Source organism: Macrobrachium nipponense, chromosome 7, assembly GCF_015104395.2.
Source record: "Macrobrachium nipponense isolate FS-2020 chromosome 7, ASM1510439v2, whole genome shotgun sequence".
Taxonomy (NCBI): Eukaryota; Metazoa; Arthropoda; class Malacostraca; order Decapoda; family Palaemonidae; genus Macrobrachium; species Macrobrachium nipponense.
Genome location: NC_061109.1, coordinates 110,235,190 through 110,246,988, shown reverse-complemented (window position 1 = coordinate 110,246,988; position 11,799 = coordinate 110,235,190).

Below are 11,799 nucleotides of genomic sequence, written 5' to 3'. Positions count from 1 at the left end.
TGTCACTGTTGATTGTTCACTCCTTATTTATTTAATTTTTATGCAATATAATCTTAAATTCTCTATAGGTTGTGGGTTTCTCGTTGAGTAAGAGACCATGTTGGAGCTATGACGTCTTAAACTGTTTCTTCTTAATGTAAAATCATTCTTTCAGAAAAAAAAGTCTCATTCATGGATCCATATATATTAAAAATGAATAATCTAACAGACTGCGTCCAAAATTCGACTTCAAACAACAGCGAGACTGCCAAACAAAATCTACGAACATTTGATCCACACTACTCTTTCCCTATCTAGCTAAAATGCTTTTGAATCATCGTATCAAAATTTTTAGAAATTGCCCAAGATGAACGCGCCCACAACTTGGGAACCTAACGAACGAAGTCAGATGTTCAAAACCATTCCTCGAGGTCGAAGGCTTATCAACCGCAAGATCAAGTCGAATTTCAACGGTCATTCATTGACCTGGGCTTGATAGAAGGACAATAGAGAGATAGAGATAGAGAGAGAGATCTCTGTGTCACCAGCACTTGATCGATCAAGAGTCTCAGGTGGGTGGCCAAGGAGAACGAGAGCATTCCTGGCATACTTGTAACATGTCCATCTTCGCTCAAGAAAGGAAATGTTAAACCTCCGGTTTCTGGATTTTTTAAACTGTGTATATCACGTGTCGTATTCGATTGCGATTTCTTGCTTTTTTTTTTTATTCGGTTAGAAACGCAATACTTGAGCAATTTTTTTTTCTCTCGCTCTCATTAAACTGCCTGCTATGTTAGGAATACTCCCCTCTCTCTCTCTCTCTCTCTCTCTCTCTCTCTATCTCTCTCTCTCTCTCTCTCTTTTGAAAGTTAATCAATTTTTAAGTGGCTCTCTGGCTTGTCTGCCTCTCTATTTTACTGAGAATATAGTCCTTAAGCTACTATATATCTCTCTCTCTCTCTATGAAACTTAGACTGTATATCTTACACGAATCTCTCTCTCTCTGGCAGGTTCGGAATGTGTTTCCATGTTCTCAAACTACGCTAATCAAGGGCTGCAGCTGTTGCTTCATTAAGCCTAAATAGGTTTGGAATAAAGGTTAGAGTTCATCGACAATACAAATGCTACCTTACTAAAGAGGAAATTAATTCAATATCCTTACGGCATAAGAGATCACCTGATTCCCTCTCCTTACTTTGATGCAATAAACTTAAAAAAATAATTGTAATTAACAAATTATAAAACAACTGAAATGTAAGAGGGTCAAAACAGTGGAATGGATGAAAAGAGCATCAATCTTTAATAATGACAAGCTGCATTCATATTTAAAACGATACTGTCGATGGAAGGTCAAAACTATACTTAATACCAGAGTTTAATGTAAACTTAAAAAAGGAGAGAAATATAAAAAAAGAATATGAATAAACAAAGATATACTTCGAGAGAAATAAAGGACAATGCATGTTTGTCATTCTCCAAAATTCTCTGTTAAAATTTGATATAAAAAAAATGGCAATTTTCTTTATCGTTACAACAATCTTACTTTGTTTTTTTTTTTACAATGTATTTATAAATAGTTTTTCGACATCCTATTTTCACTAAGCAATACCCTTACGTTTTGCTTGGTCATGAGAGCAAGTTCTTCCATACATTGAGGTCAATATTCGATAATATTCACAACTGCCCTAACCATGCATTCCTGCTTAGCACATAATCAATATTCAACCAGTCTTAAATCTACACTATATGAAGCAGACCCTATAAAATCCTACCACATTATAGAAATCGATAAACCTATAAGCATTACACGGCTCAACTACATTTTTATTTTCTTCCAATACAAAGCTTTGGAATACTCCACCTGCTGCTTCTATTTTCTTGACTTAAAATCGATGTCCTTTAAAAACAAAAAGTGGTTTTTGTTATTTCTTGGGTGTTCAGCCCACTTCTCTTCCCTCATTAGACGGTCTCATAAACTTTTGCTTTACAACAATTGTATTATCGGCATCAAACTGAAACATCCTAGAAATTTCCAGAATAATTTATTCAATTTATCTCTTAGCTTCTATCTGTATGCACAGTTACATATTTATTCTGTGCGTGATTATTTTTGTCTTTATAGCTTTCATGTCTAATTAGTGGGTGTATCATTGGAAAGATGGTCACTTGTACATTATTATTACAATAATCGAATTCGGAGAAAATTTATCGAGTTATAGTTTTTGTAGAGTTGACTGTGGTGCCGTTTGAGTAAAATAATGAGAACATCGCCAAATTCATTAATATCAAATGTCTGTCCTCCTGTCTCTTTCTCGATTTATAGATGTCCAGCGAAAATCTGGGCTCATTTGTCACTACAGAGAGCGGGGCATCATATTAAAATCACGCTGGTGCATTTGGTCACAAATTCCCTTCTATCCTTCATGATCCTCTTCCTCTCATCCCTTCTACAAACTGGATGCAAAGGCAACAATGGAGAGCTGGGAACAAATCCCGTGAGATTCGGAAACAATAGATCCATCGGATGAAGCGCCTTCACAGTAAAATTAGAAGCAGCACCTTGCATGAAAGTTCTCCCACTCGACGCGCGCGATTAATCATGGAGATAGCGTCGTGCATCTTTATTCTTTCTTTGCTTGCCTGACGCATTTTTTTCACTTGTTTGCTTTATGCAGTTCGAGGATATCTTCTTTAAATTGCAATCATGTGTTTTACGTAATGATAAAGCCTATTGTATTCTCATTAGTTTCTGTTAAAATCTATCCGTTGATAATCTAAAAGACCATTTACTAAGCGAAATTGTTACCCATTAATTTACCATTTGATGGAATATATAACATCGCAGCTAATTTCCTACTGGATTTGAATAAAATTGTGGCATAGTCTTTGTGATGAATTAATTACGCGAGTCTTTCCCCGTAATACTTTCTGACTAGGAATTTTACGCAATTACGCATTAGAATTGCTCAATAAGCCTTTGGAAAAGAGGTTTCTATTACTTTTAAGATCTCTGTTGCTCATCACAATATATCTCCCAGAAATAGTTGTTCACAAACAAACAAACTTGCGCTTCACGAGGCGTTAGATGAAAAAGATTTTTTTTCTTTTTATTTTGCACCTCATTATTTGTATTATTCAAATTTACCAGTAAATCGAGACACACGACGTATAAACCGACGACCCTTGCACTCATATATTTCCTAGGTCCACAAGATCAGATTGTTGGGATATAAGCAAATTAATCTTCCAGAAAGTTGGGTCTTAAGAACAACTGACTGAAGTCGAATGTTGACTACAATTTCATTTACACAGAATATGTTGATATATTTCGCCTCGTTTGCAATGCCCTCATCTCTGTCAAGGAAGTAAACCGGTTCCAATATTTCTTAGCAGATCTTTATGACGGTAGATATACTTGGTAACGATGCAGAAATGGTCACGTACTTTCGTTACGCACACACACATACACACACACACACACACATATATGATATACTACACATATATATATATATATATATACTATATATTATATATCTATATATATATACTATATATTATATATATATACATATATATATATTATATCAATATATATATATAATATATATATACTATAATATATATATATAATTATTATAATAAGTAATAAATATATCTTACCACATAGACAATTGTTCTGTGTAATTGTATAATTACTAAACGGACCTCCTTCAAACTGGATAGTATCTAATGCAGTTTATCTTTGTTCAAATAGTTGCAAACTTTCACAAGGACAAACGTTTCTCATTACCAAGATCTTGGATAATGAAAAGGAGTGATTGTCCTCGATAGTTTGTAACTTTAAGAATAAATAACTCCTCTAGATACCATCCACTTTGAATGAGGCCGTTTTAGTAAATTATATATACATTATATATATATATATATATAATATATATATATATATATATATATATATTATATATATATATATTATATATATTATATTATATATATATATCTTTTATGTATGAATATATACTAAATGGACCTTATTCAAACTAGAGTGGAGTTATTTATTCTAAAAGTTACAAATTTTCGAGAACAATCACTCCTCATTATCAAGATCTTGGTAATGAGAACTGTTTTTCCTTGAAAGTTTGTAACTTTTTGACAAAAATAACTGCATAGAACTACTCCAGTTTGAAGGAGGTCCCTTATACCACTACGCACACACACACACACACACACACACACATATATATATATATATTACTTATATATATATATATATATAATTATATATATATGTGTGTGTGTGTGTGTGTGTGTGTGTGTATGTATATGCATGTATAATGTGTATGTATGCATAACTGGTTTCAAAACTTGCTAAATATATGTAAAAAGTTGATACGATAGTGACAGGGAAAGGTGTCATTCTTCTCAAGATTCAAATGGTAATGGAATGTCATTAAACAAATAATACAAAGATTGTGAGCCTCCAGACATTTGGTCAATCTGGAGGAAACTGATACGTAATAGTTTCAATAAATACTTTACGTCGTTTTTTATTATTAATGAACAAGTCATTCTTTATCATTAATGCTCGAAGTAGTATTTACCGATACTTGTATGCCCAAAGGGGGTATCTTTATACAAAATTACACATCAGAAATCACGGGAAGATCACATTTTATTTTCTTCCCTATAAACACCGGGAACTTTGTGTAACAATAGTTACCCTTTTTTGTAGAGATTTAGGAAGCAGGAAAATTCAGTGTTTCTATTGCTAACCTAAATGAAACGTAATAATTGCATTTTCCCTCTCCTTCCTGTGTTTGGTGAACTAGGGGAAACATTTTCGCATCAATGAATATATATATATATATATATATATATAATATATATATATATATATATATATATATATATATATATATATATAGCAGAGCTCTAATTTTTATCCAGCTTTTCTTTGGTTAATACAATGATAGTGACGTTTCATTCATAATGATTAAATCGCAACGAAGTTTAACACTGGGGAAGCTAACTTTTATGACGGGTAATTATGAAATTGTTTGCTGTATAATAAAGCAGATACATACATACTTCCATAAACGCAGGCAAACGCGTGCACAATCATACACACACACACACACACACACAGACCGCATTTTGATGCCATCGATCATTATCTGATGGTTAGGTCAACTTTTTATCAAGACGAGAGTATTAAAGTTATTTTCATATAACATGAAGTAAAAGATGAATATATTTCATTTTGGTTCCAAGGGACAATACACAACATTTCATTACAGCGAATGGATGGTGTAATCCGGGCATTACCTTTGTTTTACTTTGTAAAAATAACTAAGTTTTAACCGAACCTCTCAATATTCTTCGTCTCAATACCATCGAATTTCGTGATTCTAAACGAATTTTAAGAATTATTTTTAGATTGCAACATCGTCCTCTGAACGATAGGTACTGCATTTAATATCTAAAACGTGGCTGTATTGTCATTTTACAGTAAACAAACTGATCAATGAACTCTCCTTTTGTAATAAAATTTACTGTTAAAGCTAAACAGAAACACTGTTAAACATAATAAAATAAACTCTTCATTCCCTTTTGATCTTAAAATTGTATCTTACTCCTATGAAAATAAACGTTTCCTTTAACATGTATTCCATTATGATAATATCCCAAGATATGTTTCCTTTATAATGTCATCATGAATATACCAAAAAATCAGTAAATAAACGTTCCCCTTAATATGTCATCACGGAAGCATCCCACGTCCATTGTGGCGAATATTTCATTTCATATACTCTCATAAATGTATCTCTCGTGACCCTTTGCACCATAAACATTTTTTATGCAATATGTTTTCATACAAAGTACTTTTTGCTTAAGAAAACAACGCGTCATTTAATACTGAAGGTTATCATAAATGGCACCTCGTTATAATAAAACGAGGAACAGTTTGTCTATTGTTCCCACGCAGGGTCATGCATTCCATTCTCCAGAAAATCAGGTCAGCATATTGGCTTACGTATGCAAATCAGGCGGCAATTTATTAGTGTCAGTTTAGTGTGACTGGGTTAGCTGTTATCCCAGCGAGATACCGCAAGTTACAAGGGAGACGATTCTGTGTTTACTAAACATGTTTTAAAAATTTTTTGCGAAAATATTCTTTATATATTGTATTTTCATCTTTATTTATCCATCTGTTCCATTTTTCCTTTATTTTACCTTTGACTTATATTTATTTCATTTATAGATAAAGTTATATCGTACTTAATGGAGGAGTTTTTACTACGTTAGATTATATAGTACGAAAACAATCCACAATTAATGTCCCTTTTACACATTTATTCCAAGTTCCTTGATCTGATATTTCACTTTCATTGCTCAAAATTTAATCCTCTGAATAGAGATATTTTCACAAATTGTCTCTCACTCAATACCAGTATGAATCATTCACGTTCCTTACAACCTCATTAAAGATTTCTTCCCAAAAACGATCGATTCGTAATAACCCTTCTCACGCAATTTCCTTGTACTGTATATTTTTAGTTTATGTACCACATTCCCCAAGCCTTCTCTAGGAAAGTGTTTTTTTTATTATATGAACTGGAAACGAAGATGTGAATTAAAATAAGTAAAATCAAGATCGTCTTAACAATTGAGCGCTTGAGCATCGTAGAAAGAATTATTCATTAATTATGGCTAGATGGCAGAAGATCACGTATTACTGCTAAGTATACAACAGATGAAGCTGCCACATTCAAATACTGGGAACTTCCATTCCCCTTCCCCTAAGTGGCGCTCAAAATAGTGACGCAGAGAAATGATAAGGAATTTATGCCGGTATAAACCGGCTAAGAAGAGATGATATTGACAGAGTAAAACCAAAATTGATGGCGTGATGTACCCCAAGAGCATCAGCGGTGATAAATTCGCCGTAAAGACCCCGTCTGAATAATGCATAGCATAGGTAGCTAATAAAGACAGCCATTTCTTCTTTCTATTACAGAAATATTTCCTCCCAACCATCTTGAGCACCCCTCCACAAGACCCCCCAATATATATATATATATATATATATATATATATATATATATATCAATATATATATATATATATATATATAATATATATAGTCTATATATATATATTATATATATATTATATACGCAAATAACATATAAAAGAGAGCATTTTTCATGCGCTAAACAACATCCGATGAATAGAGGTCACATCTTTTTCATTCAATAGCAAAGTATAGTGGTGCCTACTTGAAACTGTTGGTAAACATCCACATCCGATACATGAGATGATGTTTACTTGCAGCAGATAGAGGTATCCGACATTGTGTTTATATATATATATATATATATATATATTTATATATATATATATATATATATATATATATATATATATATATATATATAATGATATTCCAGTCAGCAAGATATATAGACTTCAGGAGGGTCCATGATTCACATGTTGTTAAAAAGGCCAAGTTTATTAGCAGCAAAAATCGTTTCGCACTACCCAGTGCATTATCAGTCTGTGAAAAGTAAAAGGCACAATAAAATACATTATTAACTTAAAAGGAATTCACAATGTAATTAAAATTTACAAGTTAAAACAATAAAAAGTAAAAGCATAAAAAGCACATAAAACAGAAAACAAAAAGAGACTACCAAAACACCAACCGTCCATAAGCAGGAGAGAAGAGGGAATGACATACAATGGCGTCCAAGGCCAGACGACAACTATGCCAGATACAAAGTTGCTGAGGAAGTATTACTATATAATGATTCTAAAATTGTTAAGTGGTCTGGGTCCCTTACATAACCAATTATTGAGAAGTGTTGTTTCAGGACTTCGGTTTTACATAATGCGGCATGATTTCTAATATTAGAAAATTCTGGCTGCTTTATTCTTTGGCCAGTGCTAAAGCTAAAAACCAAATGGCTGCAATATCTGACCTACAGTAACCTCCGCGTCGATCCATCGTAAGAGCCCGGACATCCAGGGCATGTGAATTTATAAACTGCATTGGATCGCATGAAGGACTGCTGGCGATCTTTGAAATTAAAAAATGATCCTATTGTACATGGGTTGTTGGAGATAAGTTTTACGTTAAGACAGGGGATATCTTGTTCAATTATTCGTGTGAGATTTAAGGAGAATTTAGATTCAGACATATACGGGATTGAGGCAACTTTGATGTTCCCAAAAAATAGTTCTATGCCTCAATCCCATATATGTCTGACTCTAAATTCTCCTTAAATCTCAGACGAATAATTGAACAAGAAATCCCCTGTCTTAACGTAAAACTCATCTCCAACAACCCATGTACAATAGGATAATGTTTTAATTTCAAAGCAGCACTGTTGTTTTCATTTATTTTTACATGTCATTCCCTTCCCAAACCTTCTCAAACCCCTATATTATCAGGGCTGAACTATGATTTGAAGGCCACTGGCAGTGTCCCTATTCATCTCAGCAACCTCATAAATTATGGATAGACACCAATATTTGTTGTTTTCAGTTATTCTTACATTTCACCCCCTTCTCATCTCCTTCTCACACCGCCCCTTCCTACTGGGGCTGAACTTGGACTTGAAGGGCATTGTGACTGTCACTATTCATCTCAGTGACCTCAAAAACTATGGATTAGGCACTAATATCTGTAACTTAGGTTAAATAAACATGTCACCCCTTCCCACTCCTTCTCAACCCCTTCTGATTGGGGCTGAACTTGCATTAAAGGGGATCATGAGTGTCACAATTCATCTCAGCAACCTTGAAAATTATGAATTAGACACTTATATATGTCGTTTTTGGTTATTTTTTTGTCACCTCCAACCCACACCTGTCTCAATGCCCCCCACCCACATTCCAATCAGGGCTGAAACTGGGACTTGAAGGGCATTGGGAGTATCACTATTCATCTCAGTGGAAAACTGGATTAGATACTAATATCTGTCATTATCAGTTATTTTGCATTTCATCCCTTTCCCACCCACCCCACCACCATTAGTGCCAGTCATGTCTTAACCCCACATTATTCTTTTCGAGATGGTAATTCATATGTATAACAAGTTTGGTTGAAATTGTTCAATGTATTTCAAAGTGCATGTGACACATACATACATACATCCATTTATATAGTATATATATATAACAATTATATAAATATATATATATATATATATATATATATATATATATATATATATATATATATATATATAATTATATATATATATATATATTATATAATATATTCATGTGTATAAATAACACACATACAGACACACACACACACACACACACATATATATATATATATATATATATATATATATATATATATATATATACATGTATGTCTGCAGTATTATCCACTACTCACACATACAGTGTACTGTCCCCTGTTCAGTGTTTTTATTTCTTTCTGGTCTACCTTAGGAGTTCTCGACTTATCTAAAGTCCTTTCGGCTTGCATCACAGTTTTATAATTATTACAATATATATCTGCATGTTTTATACTTTACATCTCTTGGAAGTTTACCAGGTCTATATAAATATATATTAAATATCTATATATACTAATAAATTATAACTATAGTATATAGATTATTATTATAATAATATATATATATATATTATATATATATATATATATTATATATTATATTTATATAATACGTAAATATATATATATATATCTTATAATTCTATAATTATATATATTGTATAATATAGTTTATTACCTATATGCTGGTACTTTTATAATGCATATATATTCTCTTTGACTTTATAAAATGTTAGAAAAGAGTTTTGCAACATTTTCAGATTCCTTATTTAGCTTAGAGTTGTAGGATGTCTAAAAATGTATGTTCAGATTTCACATATATAATTTAAAAAGTTAATATAACGTAGAATGTGAAAAGAGAGAGAGAGAGAGAGAGAGAGAGAGAGAGAGAGAGAGAGATTAACTTTGTCTGTTCCATGATAGAAATTGTTTTGGAAACCTGTCAACAAATTTGATAAGAGGAACTCGAGATCTCCATGTTGTTTTGAATACGTCATCACTTCTGATAAGGGACTTCTGTTTCGATCGAGTATTTGTCTTTGTTGAGCATACTACGTACATGACTTGTTTCATACGTGTATGTCTTTGCTGAATACCACGTGCAGATTTCACGATTTTTCTGTAAAGTTACATCATATTAGAAGCTTCTAAATGGATTGCACCATCTTTCTTATGCCCAAAACGTTTTGTGCGAAATCCACTGTCTTCAGCTTCCGTACGAAAAGAAAGATTCATTCAGACTTAGATCCTCATAGCATTTATCTCTCTCTCTCTCTCTCTCTCTCTCTCTCTCTCTCTCTCTCTCTCTCTCGTAAATTTTAGATTTCGTCTTTCTTGGAATTATTTAGCATTATTTAGTGCTTTTTGTGGAATCTGAACAAACATTGTACAAGTGTGTAATGGCGTCTTTTCTTTTGTGAATTGTGTGGTGAAATTGTGAAACAAGCTGCAGCAGAAAGACAATTGGTACCAAGGTAATGTGTTATGTTTTTATTAGTTGCAAATAATAGTTACAGTGGTTTCATGAGACAAGTTTAAATTTTTACACATTGCAAATTTTTGTGTTTTGTGTTTGTTTCAATTGAAGTGATTTTTTTGTGCATTTATCCATTTTTCTTATTGAGGTGATTTTTTTGTGCATTTATCCATTTTCTTATTGAAGTGTGTGTTTTTATTTTACATATATTCTTTGTGATTAATACTTTTTACAATTTTGGTATTTTCCATATTTTTCTGTGATGTGTTTTCATTTGCATTCATAATTTATTAACTTAGTTGTTTTTATTAATTAATCGTTGCACATTTAATTGAATTTAACACTTGTGAATTAATTTGCATTTACTTAGAATTCTTTTTAAATTTCATTGTTGTTTAGCACTTGTGAATTAATTTCCAAATTTTAATTATAACACTTTTGAATTTTGATTGAATTGATTTTCTTGAATTTTGTGATAAATTAATTTTGATTTAATTTTAGTTAATAAACTCAAGAATTAATTGAACTTAGCTTTGTTTTCAAGTAACAGCAATTTTCCCTGATATTGTGAATTTCACTTATAAATTTTGAGTTTGATAATAAATTTTCTTTTTCACCAGTATATATGCACATATTTGTGATTATGTAGAAACAGAGTGGTAATTGAGCTGTTTTCCTTCAATTTACTTGAAGTGAGTTAGAACCAGATAAGTACTTAGACTTCTGAAATCAGGGAAATACTTAGACTTTTAAAGTTGTTGATGGAGTGATGCCCTTTAATTTACTTACACATGAGATTACCTCACACCTATTTTAAAGAACTTAGTCTGATTTTCTGCAATACTGGTAAGTTGTTTAAGGGATCACTGTTACCTTTAGAGTATTCAGTCGTTTAGTACCTGTGATGAAAGTTCAGGTGTCTGGCTGTTGTGAGGTAACAATATTAATGATTGGTAAGTGTAGTAACCCAAATACTTGGCACTTTGTCACTCTATATATATATATATATTATCAGATGTTAACGTAATTTTTCAGTTTTTAGTCAACCTTGTGGTTTTGTTAACATTTAATATTAAGCATTTAGTATTTAAGTATTTATTTTAAGGAAATTTGTATTGTATATATATTACGAAAGTTAAGTTGTAGTGTGGTGATTTTGCGCCTCCTCCGCTCGTTAAAGTTTTTGAATTACCCTTTTAACACTTGTATCTTTTTTGTTTTACGTTTGGGTACGTGACTGGAG